Source organism: Bombina bombina, chromosome 3 (assembly GCF_027579735.1).
Source record: "Bombina bombina isolate aBomBom1 chromosome 3, aBomBom1.pri, whole genome shotgun sequence".
Lineage (NCBI taxonomy): Eukaryota > Metazoa > Chordata > Amphibia > Anura > Bombinatoridae > Bombina > Bombina bombina.
In genome coordinates, this window is record NC_069501.1 from 228927632 (window position 1) to 228941685 (window position 14054).

Consider the following 14054-nt stretch of genomic DNA (forward strand, 5'->3'; position numbering starts at 1 on the left):
ACTAATAGTTACATTGTAGCTATCTTAGGGTTTATTTTTATTTTACAGGCAAGTTTGTATTTATTTTAACTAGGTAGAATAGTTACTAAATAGTTATTAACTATTTAATAACTACCTAGTTAAAATAAAGACAAATTTACCTATAAAATAAAACCTAACCTAAATTACACTAACACCTAACACTACACTATAATTAAATTAAGTTCCTAAATTAAATACAATTAAATAAAATTAGCTAAAGTGCAAAAAACAAACACTAAATTACAGAAAATAATAAACAAATTACAAGATTTTTAAACTAATTACACCTAATCTAATCCCCCTAACAAAATAAAAAAGCCCCCCCAAAATAAAAAAGCCCTACCCTACACTAAATTACAAATAGCCCTTAAAAGGGCCTTTTGCGGGGCATTGCCCCAAAGTAATCAGCTCTTTTACCTGTAAAAAAAATTACAAATCCCTCCCCCAACATTAACACCCACCTCCCACACAACCAACCCTACTCTAAAACCCACCCAATATCCCCTTAAAAAAACCTAACACTAACCCCTTGAAGATCACCTTACCGGGAGAAGTCTTCATCCAACCGGGCCGAAGTCCTCAACGAAGCCGGGAGAAGTCTTCATCCAAGCCGGGCGAAGTGGTCCTCCAGACGGGCAGAAGTCTTCATCCAGACGGCATCTTCTATCTTCATCCATCCGGCGCGGAGCGGGTCCATCTTCAAGGCATCCGACGCGGAGCATCCTCTTCATCCGACGGCTCTTCTGGAATGAAGGTTCCTTTAAATGACATCATCCAAGATGGCGTCTCTTCAGTTCTGATTGGCTGATAGAATTCTATCAGTCAATCGGAATTAAGGTAGAAAAAATCCTATTGGCTGATGCAATCAGCCAATAGGATTGAGCTCACATTCTATTGGCTGATTGGAACAGCCAATAGAATGCCAGCTAAATCCTATTGGCTGATTGCATCAGCCAATAGCATTTTTTCTACCTTAATAAACCCTAAAATAGATACAATGTAACTATTAGTTATATTGTAGCTAGCTTAGGGTTTATTTTATAGGTAAGTATTTAGTTTTAAATAGGAATAATTTAGTTAATGATAGTAATTTTTATTTCGATTTCTTTTAATTATATTTAAGTTAGGGGGTGTTAGGTTTAGGGTTAGACTTAGGTTTAGGGGTTAATAACTTTAATATAGGGGCAGCAGATTAAGGGTTAATAAATGTAGGTAGGTGTCGACGATGTTAGGGCCGGCAGATTAGGGGTTAATAATATTTAACTAATGTTTGCGAGGCGGGAGTGCAGCGGTTTAGGGGTTAATATGTTTATTATAGTGGCGGCGACGTTGGGGGCGGCAGATTAGGAGTTAAAAAGTGTAGGTAGGTTGGGGCGACATTGGGGGTGGCAGATTAGGGGTTAATAAATATAATGTAGGTGTCGGCGATGTTGGGGGCAGCAGATTAGGAGTTCATAAGTATAATGTAGGTGTCGGCGGTGTCCGGAGCGGCAGATTAGGGGTTAATAATTATAATGTAGGTGTCGGCGATGTTGGTGGCGGCAGATTAGGGGTTAATACGTGTAAGAATAGGGGTGTTTAGACTCGGGGTTCATGTTAGAATGTTAGGTGTAGACATAAAATGTGTTTCCCCATAGGAATCAATGGGGCTGCGTTAAGGAGTTATACGCTGCTTTTTTGCAGGTGTTAGACTTTTTTTCAGCCGGCTCTCCCCGTTGATTCCTATGGGGAAATCGTGCACGAGCACGTTACACCAGCTCACCGCTAACGTAAGCAGCGCTGGTATTAGAGTGCGGTAATGAGCAAAATTTTGCTTAACGCTCACTTCTTGTCTGGTTTGTAAAAACTCGTAATACCAGCGCTGTCTGTAAGTGAGCAGTGAGCATAAACTGCTCGTTAGCACCGCACAGCCGATAACGCGAAACTCGTAATCTAGGTGTATGTGTTCCATAAGGGTAACTGGATGTTTGTTTCTCTTGTTTCTGCAGTACACTTTACCTGCTTCGCTACCGGCTACCGCTCTAAAGAATATTAAGTAACCTACCAGCATGTAGAGATCCCTAAGTGATCCTTACTAGACAATTTCTGCATAATACAGGGTCTGGTCTGCAGCAGGGTGTTGCTTGATACTTGGCTTCACTTTGGACTTTAGATGTGCTTTTATGTTTATGTTGTATTTTGTATTTGCACTATATGTATATTTATGCATGGTTGAATTTTGCACTTTAGGATATGTGCGTTGCCCTGATGACAGGATATACCTATTTGCATGATTTGTATTCTTAAAAAATAAAATTAACTTTATATTCTTTAAAAGAGTTCTGAACTCCCTTACTTTTATACCTGGATTAATATATCCTAGGTATCTCTCTCTAGTAAGTTTAAAATAATATTGAATTCTGGGTCTGCACCACATATATTTATATTACATTTACATGAAAAATATAATTTTCTTAGGTTTGCCAATACTTTAAACTTGGAAATATCCTCAATACTAAATTTCTAAAGGGCTAGATTACAAGCGGAGCACTATTTAACGTTCCCGCTAGTGCGTTAACTGTGATAGAATTAAGCTTTTTGCACGCATCAAGTTGCACTTGTAATATGAGTTAAAATGAACCCCTTAGTGATCAGACTATTTTTCCATTTTCTTAGGACCAGGGCTATTTTTAAATTTCTGCAGTGTTTGTGTTTAGCTGTAATTTTCCTCTTACTCATTTACTGTATCCATACATATTATATACCTTTTTCTCGCCATTAAATTGACTAGATACTATTATTTTCATTATATCTTATAATTAACGATAAAAAAATGATAAAATATGACAAAAAAATTGAAAAAAATCACACTTTTTCTAACTTTGACCCCCAAAATCTTACACATCTACAACCACCAAAAAACACGCATGCTAAATAGTTTCTTTTGTTCTAAATTTAGAAATACCCAATGTTTACATGTTGTTTGCTTTTTTTGCAAGTTATAGTGCAATAAGTACAAGTAGCACTTTGCTATTTCCAAACCATTTCACCACCAAATGCGATCAAATAGAAAAAATTGTTAACTTTTTCACAAACTTTTTCACTAACTTTATGTTTCTCATTGAAATGATTTACAAACAGCTTGTGCAATTATGGGACAAATGGTTGTAAATGCTTCTATGGGATCCCCTTTGTTCAGAAATAGCAGACATTTATGGCTTTGGCATTACTCTTTGGTAATTAGAAGGCAGCTAAATGCTGCTGCGCACCACAGTTGCACCACAGTTGTATTATGCACAGCAGTGAAGGGGTTAATTAGGTAGCTTGTAGGGTTAATTCTAGCTTTAGTGTAGAGATCAGCCTCCCACCTGACACATCCCCCCCTGATCCCTCCCTGACCCCCTCAAACAGGTCTCTTCCCTCCCCCACCACACAATTGTCACCGCAATCTTAAGTACTGGCAGTACTAAAATAAAAGGCTTTTTTTATAATTTATTTTTTATATATTATTCTGCAGTGTTGGACCTTTTACCAACCTTTAATCCCCCCTCTCTCTCCCACCTTCCCTTAAACATGCTGCGTGACTGTAATCTGAAGTGGGCTCCAGCGCCCTGCCGGAATTCAGATCACTGCTGGCCGGAACTGCTCCAGTGATGGGCCGCCCACCCAACCTCACTGCTATGGCTCCCACCCAAAAATGATCTGTACCATCGCTGGCAGATGCAGAGAGGGCCACATCGAGGCATCACTGCAATACCCTGAAAGCGACTGGAAACGATCACGATCACTTCCACCGCTTCAAACCCCTGAGGACGTGCCAGGCACGTCCTTGGTCATTAACTGACACTTTTTGTAGGACATGCCTGGCACGTCCTTGGTCGTTAATGGGTTAAACTGTTTTTGCTTGTGCAAAACACAATTGCATATTCTCAAGTATGCTAATCCAACAGGAAAATATTAAAATTTCCCATTCCAATGTATTTCACATAGAATATGTTTTATTTAAATCTATTTATTCATATAAATATATATACAGTATATATATATATATATATATATATATATATACACACATAGACATAATGTTTTTTTGGTAATATATATATATATATATATATATATGTATATATATATACAGATACTTGTTGACAACCTATTTATTATTATTATTATTATTATTATTATTATTATCAGGTATTTATAAAGCACCAGCATATTACGTAGCTCTATACAAGAAATAATGGAACATAACAGGGATGCATTAAACACACAAACAAACAAGTACAATATTGGGGTACATTACAGTTGTAGGCGCAATAATTGAGTTATACAAAAGGAGAGGAATGCCTTGCCCTTGAGCACAATCAGTAGTAGTTCACTTTAAATACAAAGTAGCCTACAGGTAGAGAGGCTCTCAAGCTTACAATCTAAAGGAGAGGGAATGGACACAAAAGGTGAGGGAGAAGGGAAATATGTCTGATATAAGGCAGTGTAAACGGAGAGTGAGTGAAATGTGTGGTGAGTAAATGAGGGTTGGAAAAGTGTAACAGAATATGATAAAGTGTCAGTTCAGAGACTGTGAGTGTGAAGTAGTGTCTCTATCCTGGATCATTAGTGACAGCTGCACCTAATTGCTGTTAGGTGTTTATATATTAAGGTAAACACCAGAGTGGGAGGTGGAGGGAGGCTTGGTGGGCTAGTGCGTGCAGACAGCCTGTAGGATTGCTTGTTGCAGTGAGGTCTGTGTGAGAAAGAGAGTTTTAAAGGTAAAACTTCCTGTTGATAAAGGGTAGGTATATGGGGGGGGGAGGTGTAGCTGGGAGAGGGGAATGTTAAAACCAATTCCAAATTAGCCCAACAGATATAAAAATACCTATATTAAACTTATTAACCCCTAATCTGCCCCCCCTACACCGTTGCCACCTATAATAAATGTATTAACCCCTATCCTGCCCCCCCAACACCGCCGCCACTGTAATAAAATGATTAACCCCTAAACCTAAGTCTAACACTAACCCTTACACCCCCTAACTTAAATATTAATTAAATACATCTAAATAAATTTAACTCTTATTAACTAAATGAATCCTATTTAAAACTAAGTACTTACCTTTAAAATAAACCCTAATATAGCTACAATATAAATAATAATTATATTGTAGCTATCTTCAGATTTTTTTTTATTTTACAGGCAACTTTCAATTTATTTTAACTAGGTACAATAGCTATTAAATAGATATTAAAGGACCAGTCGACACTGTAGAATTGCATAATCAACAAATGCATGATAAGAAGACAATGCAATAGCACTTAGTCTGAACTTCAAATGAGTAGTAGATTTTTGTTAAATAAATTGCAAAGTTATGTCTATTTCCACTCCCCCTGTATCATGTGACAGCCATCAGTCAATCACAAATGCATATACGTATATGCTGTGAATTCTTGCACATGCTCAGTAGTAGCTGGTGACTCAAAAAGTGTAAATATAAAAAGACTGCACATTTTGTAAATTGGAAAGTTGTTTAAAATTGCATGCTCTATCTGATCCATGAAAGTTTAATTTTGACTTGAGTGTCCCTTTAACTATTTAATAGCTACCTAGTTAAAATAAAGAGAAATTTACCTGTAAAATAAATCCTAACCTAAGTTACAATTACACCTAACACTACACTATACTTTAATAAATTATTCCTATTTAAAACTACTTACCTGTAAAATAAACCCTAAGATAGCTACAATGTAATTAATAATTACATTGTAGCTATTTTAGGATTTATATTTATTTTACAGGTAACTGTATTTATTTTAGCTAGTTAGAATAGTTATTAAATAGTTATTAACTATTTAATAACTACCTAGCTAAAAGAAATACAAAATTACCTGTAAAATAAATCCTAACCTAAGTTACAATTAAACCTAACACTACACTATCATTAAATTAATTAAATTAATTAGCTACAAATAACTACAATTAAATACAATTAAATAAACTAACTAAAGTACAAAAAATAAAAAAGCTAAGTTACAAAAAATAAAAAAAATAAGTTACAAACATTTAAAAAATATTACAACAATTTTAAGATACTTACACCTAATCTAAGCCCCCTAATAAAATAACAAAGCCCCCAAAATAAAAAAATTCCCTACCCTATTCTACATTAAAAATTAAACAGCTCTTTTGCCTTACCAGCCCTTAAAAGGGCCTTTTGCAGGGCATGCCCCAAAGAAAACAGCTCTTTTGGCTGTAAAATAAAAATATCTTCCATCCGATAGAAGTCTTCATCCAGGCGGCGTGTTCAATCTTCATCCATCAGCCAATCGGATTGAACTTGAATCTGATTGGCTGATTCAATCAGCCAATCAGATTTTTCTACCTTAATTCCGATTGGCAGATAGAATCCTATCAGCCAATCGGAATTCGAGTGACGCCATCTTGGATGACGTCACTTAAAGGTACCGTCATTCGTCGTTAGTCATCGGGAAGAAGAGGATGGATCCGCGTAGGCTCCTCTGAAGATGGTTCCGCTCCGCTCCGGATGGATGAAGATTGAAGACGCCGCCTGGATGAAAACTTCTATCGGATGGAAGATTTCTTCAGCGCCGCCTGGATGATGACTTCTGCAGCTCCGGATCTCCTCTTCGGCTCCATCGGTGGTCGGCTGGCTGAACACGGCTCAAGGTAGGAAGATCTTCAGGGGGGTAGTGTTAGGTTTATTTAAGGGGGTTTTGGGTTAGATTAGGGGTATGTGGGTGGTGGGTTTTAATGTTGGGGGGGTGTTGTATTTTTATTTTACAGGCAAAAGAGCTGTTTTCTTTGGGGCATGCCCCGCAAAAGGCCCTTTTAAGGACTGGTAAGGCAAAAGAGCTGTTTACTTTTTAATGTAGAATAGGGTAGGGATTTTTTTTTATTTTGGGGGGGCTTTGTTAGTTTTTAGGGGGCTTAGATTAGGTGTAAGTACCTTAAAATTGTTGTAATATTTTTTAAATGTTTGTAACTTATTTTTTTTATTTTTTGTAACGTAGCTTTTTTTAATTTTTGTACTTTAGTTAGTTTATTTAATGTATTTAATTGTAGTTATTTGTAGCTAATTAATTTAATTAATTTAATGATAGTGTAGTGTTAGGTTTAATTGTAACTTAGGTTAGGATTTATTTTACAGGTAATTTTGTATTTCTTTTAGCTAGGTAGTTATTAAATAGTTAATAACTATTTAATAACTATTCTAACTAGCTAAAATAAATACAAAGTTACCTGTAAAATAAATATAAATCCTAAAATAGCTACAATGTAATTGTTAATTACATTGTAGCTATCTTAGGGTTTATTTTACAGGTAACTATTTAGTTTTAAATAGGAATAATTTATTAAAGTATAGTGTAGTGTTAGGTGTAATTATAACTAAGGCTAGTTTTTATTTTACAGGTTAATTTCTCTTTATTTTTACTAGGTAGCTATTAAATAGTTAATAACTATTTAATAGCTATTGTACCTAAATAAAATAAATTGAAAGTTGCCTGTAAAATAAATATAAATCCTAAGGCCTAGATTTGGAGTTTGGTGGTAGCCGTGAAAACCAGCGTTAGAGGCTCCTAACGCTGGTTTTAGGCTACCGCCGGTATTTGGAGTCATTCAAAAAAGGGTCTAACGCTCACTTTTCAGCCGCAACTTTTCCATACCACAGATCCCCTTACGTAAATTGCGTATCCTATCTTTTCAATTGGATCTTTCTAACTCCGGTATTTAAGAGTCGTGGCTGAAGTGAGCGTTAGAATTCTAACGACAAAACTCCAGCCGCAGAAAAAAGTCAGTAGTTAAGAGCTTTCTGGGCTAACGCCGGTTCATAAAGCTCTTAACTACTGTACTCTAAAGTACACTAACACCCATAAACTACCTATGTACCCCTAAACCGAGGCCTCCCCACATCGCCAACACTCGATTAATTTGTTTTAACCCCTAATCTGCCGACCGCCACCTACGTTATCCTTATGTACCCCTAATCTGCTGCCCCTAACACCGCCGACCCCTATATTATATTTATTAACCCCTAACCTGCCCCCCACAATGTTGCAGCCAGCTACCTACAATAATTAACCCTTAATCTGCCGACCGCAAAGCGCCGCCACCTACATTATAGCTATGTACCCCTAATCTGCTGCCCCCAACACCGCCGACCCCATATTATATTTATTAACCCCTAATCTGCCCCCCTCAACGTCGCCTCCACCTGCCTACACTTATTAACCCCTAATCTGCCGAGCGGATCTCACCGCTACTATAATAAAGTTATTAACCCCTAATCCGCCTCACTCCCGCCTCACTAACCCTAAAATTAATTGTATTAACCCTTAATCTGCCCTCCCTAACATCGCCGACACCTAACTTCAATTATTAACCCCTAATCTGCCGACTGGAGCTCACCGCTATTCTAATAAATGTATTAACCCCTAAAGCTAAGTCTAACCCTAACACTAACACTCCCCTAAATTAAATATAATTTTAATCTAACGAAATTAATTAACTCTTATTAAATAAATTATTCCTATTTAAAGCTAAATACTTACCTGTAAAATAAATCCTATTATAGCTACAATATAAATTATATTTATATTATAGCTATTTTAGGATTAATATTTATTTTACAGGTAACTTTGTATTTATTTTAACCAGGTACAATAGCTATTAAATAGTTAAGAACTACTTAATAGCTAAAATAGTTAAAATAATTACAAATTTACCTGTAAAATAAATCCTAACCTAAGTTACAATTAAACCTAACACTACACTATCAATAAATTAATTAAATAAAATACCGATAATTATCTACAATTAAACCTAACACTACACTATCAATAAATAAATTAAATACAATTCCTACAAATAAATACAATGAAATAAACTAACTAAAGTACAAAAAATAAAAAAGAACTAAGTTACAAAAAATAAAAAAATATTTACAAACATTAGAAATATATTACAACAATTTTAAACTAATTACACCTACTCTAAGCCCCCTAATAAAATAACAAAGCCCTCCAAAATAAAAAAATGCCCTACCCTATTCTAAATTACTAAAGTTCAAAGCTCTTTTACCTTACCAGCCCTGAACAGGGCCCTTTGCGGGGCATGCCCCAAGAAGTTCAGCTCTTTTGCCTGTAAAAAAAAACATACAATACCCCCCCCCAACATTACAACCCACCACCCACATACCCCTAATCTAACCCAAACCCCCCTTAAATAAACCTAACACTAAGCCCCTGAAGATCTCCCTACCTTGAGTCGTCTTCACCCAGCCGAGCCAAATTCTTCATCCAAGCGGAGCAAGAAGAGGTCCTCCATCTGGTAGAAGTCTTCATCCAAGCGGGGCAGAAGAGGTCTTCCATCCGATTGAAGTCTTCATCCAAGAGGCATCTTCTATCGTCATCCATCCGGCGCGGAGCGGCAGCATCCTGAAGACCTCCGACGCGGAACATCCATCCTGGCCGACGACTGAACGACGAATGACGGTTCCTTTAAATGACGTCATCCAAGATGGCATCCCTCGAATTCCGATTGGCTGATAGGATTCTATCAGCCAATCGGAATTAAGGTAGGAATATTCTGATTGGCTGATGGAATCAGCAAATCAGAATCAAGTTCAATCCGATTGGCTGATCCGATCATCTTGGATGACGTCATTTAAAGGAACCGTCATTCGTCGTTCAGTCGTCGGCCAGGATGAAGATCGATCCGGAAGAAAGAAGATTGAAGATGCCGCTTGATAAAAGACTTCAGCCCGATGATGGACCTCTTCAGCGCCCACTTGGATCAAGACTTCAGCCCGATGATGGACCTCTTCAGCGCCCGCCTGGATCAAGACTTCAGCCCGATGATGGACCTCCTTAGCGCCCGCTTGGATCAAGACTTCAGCCCGATGATGGACCTCTTCAGCCCCCGCTTGGGCTTGGATGAAGATTTCATAGCCTCCTCTGGATGGATCGATGATGCACGGCATGGTGAAGATAAGGTAGGATGATCTTCAGGGGCTTAGTGTTAGGTTTATTTAAGGGGGGTTTGGGTTAGATTAGGGGTATGTGGGTGGTGGGTTGTAATGTTGGGGGGGGGTATTGTATGTTTTTTTTTACAGGCAAAAGAGCTGTTTTCTTTGGAGCATGCCCCGCAAAAGGCCCTTTAAAGGGCTGGTAAAGTAAAAGAGCTTTTCTATTTTTATTTTAGAATAGGGTAGGGCATTTTTTTATTTTGGGGGGCTTTGTTATTTTATTAGGGGGCTTAGAGTAGGTGTAATTAGCTTTAAATTGTTGTAATATTTTTATAATGTTTGTAAATAATTTTTTTATTTTTTGTAACTTAGTTCTTTTTTTATTTTTTGTACTTTAGTTAGTTTATTTAATTGTATTTATTTGTAGGTATTTTATGTAATTAATTTATTGATAGTGTAGTGTTAGGTTTAATTGTAGATAATTGTAGGTATTTTATTTAATTAATTTATTGATAGTGTAGTGTTAGGTTTAATTGTAACAGGTAATTTTGTAATTATTTTAACTAGGTAGCTATTAAATAGTTATTAACTATTTAATAGCTATTGTACCTGGTTAAAATAAATACAAAGTTACCTGTAAAATAAATATTAATCCTAAAATAGCTACAATATAATTATTATTTATATTGTAGCTACATTAGGGTTTATTTTACAGGTAAGTATTTAGCTTTAAATAGGAATTAAGAGTTAATTTATTTCGTTAGATAAAAATTATATTTAACTTAGGGTGGTGTTAGTGTTAGGGTTAGACTTAGCTTTTGGGGTTAATACATTTATTAGAGTAGCGGTGAGGTCCGGTCGGCAGATTAGGGGTTAATAATTGAAGTTAGGTGTCAGCGATGTTAGGGAGGGCAGATTAGGGGTTAATACTATTTATTATAGGGTTATTGAGGCGGGAGTGAAGCGGATTAGGGGTTAATAACTTTATTATAGTAGCGGTGAGGTCCGGTCGGCAGATTAGGGGTTAATAAGTGTAGGTAGGTAGTGGCGACGTTGGGGGGGCAGATTAGGGGTTAATAAATATAATATAGGGGTCGGCGGTGTTAGGGGCAGCAGATTAGGGGTACATAGGGATAATGTAGGTTGCGGCGGTGTACGTAGCGGCAGATTAGGGGTTAATAATAATATGCAGGGGTCAGCGATAGCGGGGGCGGCAGATTAGGGGTTAATAAGTGTAAGGCTAGGGGTGTTAAGACTCGGGGTACATATTAGGGTGTTAGGTGCAGACTTTGGAAGTGTTTCCCCATAGGAAACAATGGGGCTGCGTTAGGAGCTGAACGCTGCTTTTTTGCAGGTGTTTTTTTTTCAGCTCAAATGGCCCTATTGTTTCCTATTTCCTGTTTTTTGAAGCTGGCCGCGTCCGTAAGCACCGCTGGTATTGAGAGTTGCAGTGGCGGTAAATTATGCTCTACGCTCCCTTTTTGGAGCCTAACGCAGCCATTCTGTGAACTCTAAATACCAGCGGTATTTAAAAGGTGCGGGGGGAAAAAAGCATGCATAGCTAACGCACCCCTTCTAACGCAAAACTCTAAATCTAGCCGTTAGTTAATAAGAGTTACATTTATTTAGATGTATTTAATTAATATTTAAGTTAGGGGGGTGTTAGGGTTAGTGTTAGGCGGTGTAGGGGGGGCAGGATAGGGGTTAATAATTTTATTACAGTGGCGGCGATGTAGGGGGGGCAGGATAGGGGTTAATACATTTATTATAGGTGGCGACGGTGTAGGGGGGGCAGATTAGGGGTTAATAAGTTTAAGATAGGTTGATGGAGCGGCGGTTTAGGGGTTAGTAACTTTATTTAGTTGGGGGGGGGCTACGGGGGCGCCGGTATAGGGGGTAGAACAGTGTAGTTTAGTGTGGGTGCTTAGTGACAGCTTGTCAATAAAGCTGTCAAAAAGCCGAAGAGCAGCGAGATCGGATGAGTGATAACTCTTACAATCCGCTGCTCATCGCCCCATACTTGGTGCGCAGCTTTTTGACAGTTTTTTTGATAACTTAGGCGAACGTATTCAGGTCTGCGGCGGCGATGGTAGGCAAGCTTAGGCGGGCGTATTGGACCGGCGAAGGCAGGTAAAGTAGACGGCTTGATAAGTACCCCTCTATGTGTGTACATATGTATGTATGTGTTTATAGTCTGCAAATACATATAAATACATAAATTCATATGTACACATACACAATATATATATATATATATATATATATATATATATATATAGTGAAGATTGGAGTAGCCGTGTTAGTCCAGTAGATAAGTATTGCTTTGGACCTGAGGAAGAGAGGAAAACTCTCGAAAGCTTGTCTTTGAAATATTATGTTAGTCCAATAAAAAAGGTATCACTGCATACTGCAATACTTTGTTTTTTGAGCATCTTATATATATATATATATATATATATATATATATATATATATATATTATATACACACAATCATATCCATCTTTAGACATAGACCAAGCTGATCAATATGATTAGTTAGGACTGCGTAACTGCAGGCTTATAGTGTTTAGGTTTATAATATTCATGCTGTATATTAAGCTGTGCCAATATACTGTGAATAACACAACATGTATAATACACAAACGTTTCATTTATGTGGCATAAAAGGAATATGCTGTATTGTGTAACAGCTGGATGGCTGCATTATTCTTTGTTTTATCACTGATTAAAACAGCAGTTTATTACGTTTATAATGATATGATATTGCAGCATTGTAAGTATGAAGCACTATAGTCACTATTTAGTCATATGAAAGGCAGGCTTGCCAAGCACTCACCTGTACATTAATATTACAATTTGTTTTCAGTTTGTAAACAGTAAAAAGTTGTTTTGCCTGTGTAAATGATTTGAGACCAACCAATACAACACAGTAACTAATTTGCTGAGAAGCCCTGACTGAGTTACAGAGCTTACTATCAGAGGAATATTTGGTCTACAAACACTCGGTGCTGTTTTGCTGCGGCCGGTGCCTAGGCTGCTGACTGATAAGAGTCTGTAACCTGCCTTATCAGTAATTTGGTCATCGCACAGATGCAGTTCTTGCACACACCCAATAGCAGTAAGACAGTGTGTCCTCACAAACATTACTAACTACTGATTACAAGGAGAGAGCCAGTAGTGACAACTGAGTCAGGTCAGGGTGAAAATAATTATATGTACTCATCAGTATACAATAATATACAATATGTGTGCCACTTGCATGCATAATGTAGGTTCTATGGGTAATCTGTAATATAAATGTGCTGTACTGCATTTAGCTAGTGGACTTTACATTGCTCTGTCAGAATATCACACAGCATTAATAAACACTCTTAAAATACATCATTTTATAAAAACACATGTGCTGTATGCAAAGTCTTGGTGTTTTGACTAACATTTTAAAATTAAGGTCTACACTGGTATTTAATTTACAGGGTAGTGAACATATTTTATAAAATGTATTATCTGAACCAGTCAGAAATACCCACATATCTATATAAATCTAATTTAAATGAGCAATGTTTAGAAATAAGTATAGATTTGTTTATTTTTTAATAAAGTCTAGCAGATGTATGTATGTAAACATATTTTAAGATGCATATATCTACAGAACTCAATAAACATGGATGAAATGTGCCCAAATAGCTTATATTGTGAAATTATTGAGACTTGAAATAAACCATTATTTCTTGCTAGTTTGCAAAACAAAACACATGAAAATGCAATGGAAATTAAAAAAAAAAAAAACTCCAAAATTTTCTTTCATGATTTGGATAGAACATACAATTTTAAATAACTTTCCAATTTACTTCTATGATCAAACTTGCTTCATTCTCTTGTTATCCTTTCCTGAAGGAACAGCATTGCACTACTAGCAGCAAGATGAACACACCTAGTTAGCCAATCACAAGAGACAAATGTGTGTGGGCACCAATCACCAGATAGCACAGACTAGTGTAGGATATGTGCGTCACACATTTGAAAATAGAAATGAATTTAAAAGTGTCTTAACCCCTTAACGACAGAGGACGTGCCA